Below are 11752 nucleotides of genomic sequence, written 5' to 3' on the forward strand. Positions count from 1 at the left end.
AAAACAAGAAAACAAGATATAGGGGAAGGGATTGAGGTTCTCCTTGTGATAACCCAAAAGCTAGCATTTTTAAGAAGTTAATTACATCATCATCAGGGGGGTTAAGATGAAATTCAAGCTTTGTCAAAACATGTTGAATATCCAAAAAAAAAAAAAAAAAAAAAAAAAAAAAAAAAAAAAAAAAAAAAAGAGGGGGATATCATGTAAAGGCCATTGGCCATTGGTAGTTCTTGTGGTTAGTAAAAAAGAATTGGACAACCTCAGAGTCGGTCCAAATGTCTCCATATTGCTATCCATCTTCCTGCTCATGTTTCACTCCCATGAGTAGCCCTCGAATGTATGTCTCATTGGTGCTTCTTGTCATCAAATAATCAGCTTTAAATAAACAAATATTATTTTTAGTGATTATACAATAAAGTCAAGCAAAGATTATTTTAAATTGATCAGTGACACCCACACAAATTATAGTCGATGGGGTCTAGGTGAGGAGAGAAACGGGAGGGAAAGTCTCATGATTTGATATCACCTGGGTGGGTTTATCAGAATTTTGGAATGATCCGTCCATTGTTTCACCAAGTGAAGGATCACATTGGGATTAGGTTTATCCTGTTTAAAAACCACAGCATTCCTATGATATATATATATATATATAATAACAAGTAATAATGAAGAATATGAAAAATTCTGATAAAATTTCATGTGGAACATTATGAAAAAAGCTACAAGAAAGCCATGGGAAAGGAAGCTTTGGGTAGGGTGCTTAGATCCATTTGGTAAAATCACAGTGAAGAAAGATATGAGAAATAGATTCTTGTCTTGACATAATCCACATGTTGGATCAATATCCGTCCATTTCCCAAGGATATCCTTTGTAGGAACCCTTCCAAGCACCACTCTTCAGGAAAAAAAAAAAAAAACCTTTAAATTTTTGGTGAAGTTTGAGTTTCCATGGAAACCGCCACCAATGAGAGCAAAGAGATAAGTATGCACACCTGTTTGATAGTCCAAAATTGATAGTACCTAAAGTGGTAGATAAGAATTTGGCAGCCAATTTGGTTGTGAAGATCCCTATTTTAGAGAGCTTATAATACCAAGTATCATGATGATGTGAAATAGGAATTCTCAGAATGTGGGTGACAACATGGGGTGGGATCATTACACATAAAAAAATAATATTCAAGATATTATTTAAGATAAAATCAATTACCTGGGTTAGGGAAGGAGCTGATCTTTTTTTTTTTCCTCTAAAGATTCGAAGAATTTCATTAAAAATGGAAAAAGGAGAATACAAAGCCAGCGATCTTTGAACATAAGCCAACGAGTGAGAAATTATTCATGGTAGGTAACCAAGGATCATTCCAGAAATTAACAGCTCTACCATTTCCAATTTTTGTGAAAAACAGCTTTTGAAGAGTATGGAGAATACTTACAATGCTCCTCCAATAGATAGATCCACTTTTTTTAATTGTGTCCTTATGGAAGATAGATCGCCTAGAGAAATATTTGGAAGTGAGGACCCTGACCCATAAGGCATCTCTTTCAGTAAGTAAACGCCAACCCAACTTGAGAAGAAGTGCCTAATTTTGAGTTTCAAAGTTTCAGATACCCATGCCACCTTGAGATTTGGGTTTGCAGATATTGTGCCATCCAATGAGGTGGGCATTTTTTGAGGAATTAGTATCACCATTCTAGAAGTGTAGGTAAGTTGAGTCCAGCTTCCAACAAATACTTTTAGGAATAGTGACGCAGGACATGAAATATGAAGGGACAGAGGAAAGCACAGATTGGATAAGGATAGAACGGCTAGAGCAAAACAAATTAATTCCCAAGCAAACTGCATTCGGTTTCATTTCCCCAGTACGCAGAGTATGACAGAGGGAACTATGAATTCTTAGGTTAACATTGGAGCTAAAAGTTTCTACACTTTTTTCCAAATTAATTGTGAGGTCAGACAGGTCAGAAAAAATATCAAGGATGCATTTGATGGTTAAGACATCCTTAGCCGAGGCCCGACAATTCTGCAAAAAACATATGAGAAATTTTCGGCGTCTGCCTAGCAATTTTAATTCCTTTAAAAAGATTCAGGTCACGGTAGGTCAACAAAAGTCTGGACAAAGCATCCATGGCTAAGATAAATAAGAAGGAACTTAACGGGCAACCTTATCTAATACCCCTAGTTGGTTCAAAAAGATTGAAGGTAGAGCCTCTTAGTTTAATAGAAAAAAGAGGATGAGGTCATTAGGGAACAAACCAGATCTCTCCATTTATTACCAAAGCCTAAATAGTCAAAAATACCTCTTAGTAAGCCCCATTCGAGTCTATCATAGGCCTTGGACATGTCTAACTTGATGGCCAGACCTAGTCCTACCTTTGGTTATGATAGAGAAGAGTTGGCGTGGCAGAGATAAATGGAAGCAGCACCGTCAATGGCAGCGGAGGACAAGATGAGGGTGTATAGGGAAGAAGAAGTTGCACGGTGGTGAAGGGGAGAGAGGAGGAGGAGGAAAGTGAGGGAAGGGCAGCAGGGGTGGGTTGCAAGGCTGAGTGAGGAAGAAGGGAAGGTGGAGCAGGGTAAAAATGTCAAAAAAAAAAATGAGTGTGAGGGTGGGATAATGTTTTGGGTAGTTCTGTAAACCCAAACCCAGAAGTGGATAATTTTGAACCCAAACCTAGAGTGGATAATTTGGTAAATGAAAATCCAAAAGCGGACAATCATGTAGTTTTCCCAATTTCCAATATCACACTCTCACTTCCTTGTTGGGTGGGCCATCATGGTATGCATAGGTATTTCAAACCCAAAATCAATCTACAATTACACATGGGTGTCAACGTGCTCCCGGATTCTCCGTCCCATTGGTATGGTTTGTATTTCTCTTTGAAGAATTTAGAATAATAAAGGGAGGTCCGGAAACTTGGGACCAAACTCGTATGTAACGCGATAGGATTTGTAGCACACATTTAATGGCTAGAAAGGGTTAGGTACATAGTTCAAGGCACTTAAATGTACTTAAGACATTTATGGTCGATGGATGCGCACTATTGGACGTATCGTGTGACAAAGGATCCCAATCTAAGAAACTTGTGAGGATGGGTTCAAAATGTTATGGATTGGGTTGACAAGGAAAGAGAAAGAAAAGTTATAATGTCATGGGAAAGAAAGGAAATAGAAGTGAGATAGAATTCTATGAGAAATAGAAGGAGAAGAATTCCACAGACACGGGAAACATCCAATGACCATTGTACCCCTCTTGGGGGTGCATGACCCTGTGTCTAGGCACAGGGTCCTCTCTTGGACGGAAAACACTTGCCCTAATTTCTTATGCAGAATTTCGTAGGTTTTGATACTTTGGTGCACTATATGATGATCGGGCTCCACTATTGCGGGACAAGGCATGTATCACACATCCACCGACTAAGAACGCTCAGGCACGCAGCCCAATACATTTCTGATTGTTGGATGCGTGCTACAGGGCATGTCGCACGACAGAGAATTCCGATCCTAATTTCAGTTGTGAGACTTTTTTTATATATAAAACATTATTTCCATGCTATTACTCTATTTATTAGGTAGTTTACATGGTTTTTTTTTTCCTGGTAGAAAGGTAATGTACATGTTTATTGCATAGTAAATGTGTAACTGAATTTTTTTCTCCTTAAATTTTTACATAGAAATTGAGTTAAAGATGTAGCATGTTATTGGCGAATAATGCACTTATTTTTAATAAATCTTTCTTAAAACCATAATTACCATCTAGTTCGTTGAAATTCCCGCATGCATTCATACCTGATTTTTTGTCGCAACCGCTAACTAATAATGGGGCCTGGTCGATGAACCGCTATTGGTCTTGTGGGAGCACTGTTTACTGTACGAGAGCTTGTCCTGAAGGCTATGATCACTACCATGGAGCACCCTTTTGTTCTATAAAAAAAAAAAGTCAGTGCACCGCTGTGTCGGTCACTATATATCAAAATTCTGATAGATATCATATGAAGTCTCTCTCCGCCTCACCTCACCAAACGGATATTATGTTATATTTTGGTGATAAAAATTCAAGATGTTTTCATCTTACCACCCTAAAGTGTCGGCAAGGAACAAAATTCATAGTCTCAATCATGATGGAGTTCATTTGTCCGTCCAATAGTCTATGGGCAAAGCCTTAAAAGTTTAATCAGACATTTGTTGTCTTAATTCCAAAGGTGGATTATCTTTCATCAATTGGGAATTTATATAGAGCAATTAGTCTTTGCAATTTTGTGTATAAGGTAATCTCTTTTTTTTTTTTATAGGTAGGGAGCCTAGTTAGCAATTCGGTCGAATAATTCGCGAATTATTCGTCGAAATCGATTTTTTTTGAATTTTATGAAAAATTATGACCGGATCAGAATAAAATAATAAAAACGGAAAAATTCACAATTTTTTCTAATTTGATTATAAAACATGAATAAATTGGGCCGAACCAAATTATTCGGTTCATTTAAAAAGAAAAATGAAAATACCACTAACCAAAATAGGGTTTTCCACTTTTCCCATCTTTTTTCGCCTCAAGATTCAAGTGCTCAAACCCTCTGTTTTGCATCTAGCGGTTACCTAAGTACACGAATATTCTTGAATCTCTTCTCTACTAGTTGCAGGCACATGAACACAAGTATGTTTTCTTCTTAACCCCTTTTTTTTTTTTTTTTTTTTACTGTTTAGTTCTTCAAGCTTTGAATCTGAATCCTTCATTCCTTCTAACACCAACCTATAGTCTTTTACTATTAATGCTTTTTGAACCTAAATCCTTCTAGCTCCGTTCTTTCTGTTGGGCTTTTCTTGAGTAATTGTTATGTCAAAGGCACTTTGATTCCATGGTAATTTTCCCATCCTGAAAATAACCTTAAATGTTCCATCCTAGAAAGTCATGCATATTTTAGTGAATCTAAAACTGTTCAAGGATTTCTACCAAAACACTGTTCAAGGATGGAGCTTGCCTACGAGAAATAATATATACCAAACGATGATTATGAATTTATGATATTAGTCCAAGGAAAAAGAATTAGAAGTTGTGAATAATTCCCAAATCCGAATTTGCTAACTAGGGTAGGGAGAGAAGTTGGTAACAACCAGGAGGTTCGAACTTGAGACCTCCTGGTGAGCATGGGTTTTTTGCACACCACAACTCACCAACTGCACTAGGCAGTTGTTGTTTATAATTATCGTGCATAAGGTAATCTCTAGAGTCGGTGTTCATAGATTGCAATCCCCTCTGAATAATTTAATTTCTCTAAATCAAAATGGATTTTTCAAGGGAAGCATATACAAGATATGTTCCTTTATGTCATGAACTCCTCCATAAGATCGAGACAACCCGAAGAGGCCATAATGGTTACATGTCAGTCAAGCTGGATATGAGCAAAGCTTATGATCGTTTCAAATAGAAATTCCTGAAATAGGTTCTTTGTAATTATGGCTTCAATCCAATCTAGATCAATTGGGTGATGTTTTGTATTGAAACCCCTAGCTTTCCATCCTATTAAATGGTTCCCTCTTACGTTTTTCAAACCAACTAGGGGACTTCGCCAAGGAGATCTCCTTTCTTCATATCTTTTTATTCTTTATGCTAAAATTATATCTTCGCATCTGGTTGTGACTCTAGAACAACAAAGAATTCAAGGGATCAAGATTTGTAGAGGAGGAGAAAAGCCTTCTCATATGGAATTTCCAGATGATCTTATTCTTTTTGGAGGAGCAACATATTCTGAGGCTTGAGCTTTCAATAGCATCTTGGAGACCTATTGCAAGTATTCAGGATAGAGAATAAATCTTAGTAAAACGAGAGCATAATTCAGCCCTAATGTGGACTCTTCCACTAAAAGAAACCTCTCTGAGAAGTTCCCTATTATTCCCACCCCAAGGCTAAATACGTATCTAGGAATTCCTTTTGTAAATGGGAAAATCAGCAAAGTTCAGTGCAATGCCCTAATTCAAATGAGTCGATTCAAAGTTAAGAGAGCTCAAAATCTAAACTTTTGAGTTCAACTGGTAAGCTTACTCTTATTCAACCTACATTATCATCTCTCCCATTACACTAAATGTCTTGCTTCCGTCCTTCGACCTCTATTCACAAGGAGTTAGATGCAATGAGTAGAAAAAAAATCTGGTCAAATGGGGATTTGAGCTTTGTCCCAACAGTAAGTTGGAAATTCATTTATCAACCTAAAAGGACTAGTGATCGCAACATAAAAGTATTTGCTCCCATGAATATGACTCTTTTAGCTAAAAAGAGATGGGAGCTTCTTCATCCCTTAAAGTCTCTTTGCAGTAAGGCTATGAAAGCGAAGTTTTTTCCCCACACTAGCTTTCTTCATGCTTCTTGCCCCAAAAATGCCTCTTGGGGTTGGATCCATTGTCGATGCCAGATTTTTACTTATTAAGGAACTGTTTCTTCAAGTGGGAAATGGGAGAAGTATCAACCCTTGGATGGATTTTTGGATTCCTAAATTTCCTCCCTTGCCTACTCCATACCCTCTCCTGTTGGGTCCTGACTAACATTGAGGGAGGGTGAATCTGTGTGTCCAAAAAAAATTCTCAGCTGGTTCTATGCCTAGTCACCAGCTAATGTGGGTCACTCTCAGTCACAATCTACTAATGTTGCCCAAAGCTGTTATGTGTACTACTGAAAATTCTAACTGATGCACAGAGCTGACTCACATAAACTGTATTGCTGCCTAGAGTTGTCTCACAATCCCTACAGTGCAATCATGTTCTCACACATATACAGTCATATACACATTTACATTACACCACTAAGTGACGAGGTTGACTAGATGTACACACTCATCATGCAAACAAGTACTCCAATACACACATGCATATCCACAATATAAGAAATACATGCTTCGGCTAGTTGCCTACATGCACGGAGTAATGCCCATTGTTGAGCTTAACATTTACTCATTACTGATTATGGCTGCACCCATAACTAGGGAATACATTTTCAGTTTTCATCAATGACATACAATGACTAGGTCTTCACCATTGTTTTTCCAGAGTGATATGAGAGGCCACACCCACAGCAAATAGATTTAGGTAATGGTGACTACCAAGGAACACACAGTCCCTGTGTCCAACACCCACTGAACACCACTTAAAAAATAAGGGTTGGGCCTATATCAATACCCTATAGTGAAATACTCATGCATGTAAATTTCCCTCCAAATAGTCTACAACTTTCTTTTTTTGTTGCAAACTACTAAAACCAAACCCGAGGTTTTAATGATGGACAACAACTATCACTTAGGCACTTTATTAGACATCTTGCCTACGGTGATTTATAAATGGAAATTTGACAAAAGTGAGGTCATCTTGCTAAAGAACAACCTCCGGAGATACGGTGAGGTTGATCTCCACTTGATGCGGGACCACAACCATGTTATCTCAATACCATCAATGTTTCAATCTCGGTTGGAATTTGGGTTTTTTGAAGCAACTCGCTAGAACCAAACCCTAGGTACTTTATTTTCTTTTTCTTTCCTTTGCTTTCCGCCTTTGTAGAAGCTTACCGTAGCTTCAACAGTGGCAAACACTTATACTCCCTTCTTTATTCCTTTGTAAAATTCTCTTTTGTCCCATTCTTTGCTTCAATGCTTGGACATTAACTCACAACAACCATCACCATTAACTACCATTAATGGAGTTTGGGCAACACTTCTTTTGAAGTGAATGTGACATTCAATGATCATACAAAGAGAATGTAGACCTCCCTTCTGCTTCAATAGAATGGCGGGAACACAAACTCCTTTCTCTTTTTTTCGCTAAAGGGTCATGTATATTAAGAGATGAAATGGGAAAAATTAAAAACTGCATAGAGAGGATCCATAATAAGAAGATAAAAAAAAAACAAAACAACTAGCACACAACCTAGGACCCACCTCCACCTACGGCATTGCCATCAGCAGAAAGATAGGGGCTAGGCCAAAAAAATAAACTGAACACTAATAAAATCTGAAGCGCGATCTGCCCATCGCATCCTCAGCCAAGAACTCAAGCACCTCAGGAGGCCAGCCACTAACAAACTCCTTTCTCTTTTCTCTTTCTTCTTTGCACACATTCAATAGATCATCATTATAGCATAGCTACCACATTGAGCTTGCTCTCATGAAGCACATAAAGCCCACTTGATGTCTTCTTCTACTTCAAGGCACAAAAGGTATTCAAACGCTAATCCTCTTTTCTCTCCTTTTCTTTTTCCTTGTCATGAAATCAATAAACCATTAAACCTTCTCAACCATCTTTCTCAAACACCCTTTAATGGGGGTAAATAAACTCTTATTAGGCAACAAAACTCATTCAAAGTTCTACCAAGGAGCTCCTTTCTTCAAAACCATGGCTTTCTTCACTCCAAAATGTTGTTCTAAGCCTTCCAATGGATAGAGCACGAAAAACTTAAGAAGTAGCAACTTGGATGGACCATATTGACCTTGAGAATTAAAAGTTATGGCACTTTGAAGTTGGGTCAGTGAGAAACCTTCATTTGGAATCTTTCCTATGCACCATAGGGTGTGCTGGCGACGTAGGGTACGATGGCGTTCATCTTAGTTGTTAGATCTGAACACTCATATGGTGCCTTAATTCTCAATCCTTGGATCTGGATAACGGACAAATAGTCCCAGCCAGTAGATAAGCACATGATGACATAGGCATGGCATATGATCTGACATTAACATCAGCGTTGACGCCACTCCCTATAATGTTGTCAATTTCCTATCGGAAGCCATAAAGCAATAGATAGGACTGTTGGATCAGTGACATGTGACTCAACCATAGCCTTAGATTTAGGACTTTTCATGACTTCCAATTATAACAATCAGCCCCTCCATTTCTGAGAAATAAATGTTAAAAACCCCGTTGTTAGAAACTTTAAAAAATTTCACAAAAGCCCTTAAAATTTCAAAACATGTGCTGAAACTCCCTACCATCACCAAGAGCTTTTGGCCAATTCCTGTTTGGAATTTCTGGACTTGTGGAAATCACCATAACTTCTTCATACGACTTCAGATCGAGTTGAAACGAAAAGGATAATGACTATGACTCGACATTCTACAAATTTTCAGAAGACCCGATCATCAGAGTCAACTATAAAAAATGCCCAAATTAGCTCTGAACCTTGTGTATGTCGTAATTTCCTCAGACGAAATTGAAACAGGGCAAAATAGAGTGCGTTAAATATTGGATTTTTCTCGCAAGAATATACATATGACTAGGTTTCCATAAAAATCATTTTCAATGACAAAACTACCCCTGACTGCTTAATAAGTCAGTTTTTACCTCCGAATGTTGTAGCTTCTTCATTCGATATCAAAATAGGAAGAAATCAAGTGCGTTGGAAAGAATAAATTAAATTCAAATTTTTTCATGAAGGAACCATCTTCCAAAAAATTCATTTTCACTATTGAAAATTCTCTCGGGAATAAATATTCCAAATTTACCAGCTTTGACCAGAATCCTGCACCACCTAGTATAGGTGATTCAATCCTCTCCAAACACTTCATATAAAACTGCCATATATGCTATCACATCATCACTTTAGACCACGTCAACCAAACTAGCGACGTCATTGCTACCAACAAGGATAACCAGAAAACAACGCCTCCCTCCCTCAGATCCTTTGGTGGAGCAGTTGATTGACTCTGATACACATAATTGAAAACCAATGGTAGCCACTAGATGTATCTCTTTGAAATCTATCCATTCCTCTACCTATTACACAACAAAATCATAAAAAAAAAAGCATTGTCTGCTACAGCTGATGGAATTTTCCTGTAGCTTTAGCCTACTATCTAGCTATAAAATATTCATATTCCCAAACCATCCTATTTGGTTGAGAATCTGATATCTTCCCACTCCTCCAAAAGTTCAAATTTTCATTTGGGAATTGATGATTGAAAGCTGCCTACAGCTGATCTGTTAGCTAGAGAGGCTTCAACATCCCTACTTACTATCATTTTTGTAGTTGTTAGTCGTAAAATATCGACCATCTATTTAAGGACTTTGTTTTGGCACAAGATTTGTGGATGGGGGCAGATTTTTAAGATCTATTAAATGTGGAGCATTTCAAAGACTGGATGGTTCCTTGTATTTTAAATTATCCTAACACTAGAAGTGATTACAACAATTGTTTAGCACTGATTTCATGTATTCTATGGCATATATGGGTTGGATATATGGATGTAGTTTTTAGACAGTAAGGTAAGAGTGCTTCTCTTATTTTTCAAACAACCTACTCATTTTCTATGGATTTTATTTCAGCAAGATCTCCCTTTACAGGACACAACATTGATCTTCATTTTTCATGCATCGCTTCCTCCTTTGGATCCATTTGTCAAATTCAACGTGTATTGAAAGAGCTTGGAAACCAAAGTTTAGCCGGTACTGGAGGTGCATATATGCCAAGATTTTTTTTTTCTCCTAGCATGGGATCCTGACATGTGATATTTCTTTGTTGCTGTACTTTGACTCTTGTAGAACTTTGTTCGCATTAATATAATTTTATTTCTATAATAAAAAAATAAAAAAAAATAAAAAAAATATATTATACTATGGGTAAAACTAGCGGGTTCCAGTACGCAGGAGGATTTTTGTTTTTTTTGTCATCAAATAATGCACCATATATCTTGATTACTTGATATCTTGACTTTTTTTTTTTTTTGCTAGAAATTACTTGATATCTTGACTCCCACCTTCCGATAAGAGTCTTAACCTTCCGATATTTTTTGAATTCTGAATCCTCTAAATATATATAAACATCAATCAAATACGGATTTTTGACTATCCATATTTACGTTTTGTTGGAGATCAAAGAATAGTGTAAGTAGTCTGTAGAGAGCTGGGTTGCGGTTCCACTATCTACATTGAACGTATAGAACTATAGAAAACGAAAATTTGAGAAGTTAAGAAGGTGTAGGACTAAATTCCCCAGTAGGGTTGATGTTAAAGTATTATATTTGAAATCACATAGATGTCCTCATGAATCTCCTTTCTTTTTTTTTTCATTTAATATATATTATTTAATTATTTGTAATATATCATGAATTTAAATGGGTATTTTAGCTAGCATTATAAAATACTATTAATAAAACTAAGGAAAAAGAATACTACCTGATGGAGCATTCTTATGTGCCCCATAACATCAGGCAGTGAAAAGACAACCCACTCCTCCTTTTGATGCATGTGCGTGTTATTCCATTGACCCACATTGGCGTAGGGTCACATAATCCAGAAGCAAATCCCTTCTCATAAGAGTATTATTTAATCATATTTTTATAATCCGACTTAAATGGATCAGATAATATCTACTTTGAAATTGAAATATCCATATCTTCATCCGATTAATCTTTGAAAAGATTTAAATAATTTTTAAAACCCGATTTCTTGAATCTGAATTCCCCCAAATGTATATGAATAGAAATAGAATACAGGTTTTCCACTATTCCATTTACATCATTAATTAACCTGGGAAGATGCCATGTTGAAAAATGAGATGCCGAAACATGGCTTGTTTGACTGCTTATTTTCACAAGATCACTAGCTAAGCAATTTTCTTGAGGCTTGTTGGGAGTGTGGTAGATGTGTCACCGCAATAGCCAATCATAACAAAAGGAGAGGGCATCCTATAGGTATTTCAGTAAATGTAAATTTGGCATGTGGTTTTTTGTAAGGGTGTCAATATGTACGGTTTTGGTTATCAGGATTGGTTTTTTTTTTTTTTTTTGG

The 11752-nt window shown here is 36.9% G+C and overlaps 1 protein-coding gene across 1 annotated transcript in view; it reads left to right on the forward strand.

The window, feature by feature from the left end:
* Nucleotides 1-10641, forward strand: part of LOC122075948 — an 11724-nt gene extending 1083 nt beyond the window's left edge. The window contains exon 3 of the transcript XR_006139390.1: nucleotides 10289-10641. The gene's annotated coding sequence lies outside the window, so the exon portion shown is untranslated. The remainder of the gene's footprint in view (nucleotides 1-10288) is intronic.
* Nucleotides 10642-11752: the final 1111 nt, after the last annotated feature.

The sequence above is a fragment of the Macadamia integrifolia genome, chromosome 4, assembly GCF_013358625.1.
Source record: "Macadamia integrifolia cultivar HAES 741 chromosome 4, SCU_Mint_v3, whole genome shotgun sequence".
Taxonomy (NCBI): domain Eukaryota; kingdom Viridiplantae; phylum Streptophyta; class Magnoliopsida; order Proteales; family Proteaceae; genus Macadamia; species Macadamia integrifolia.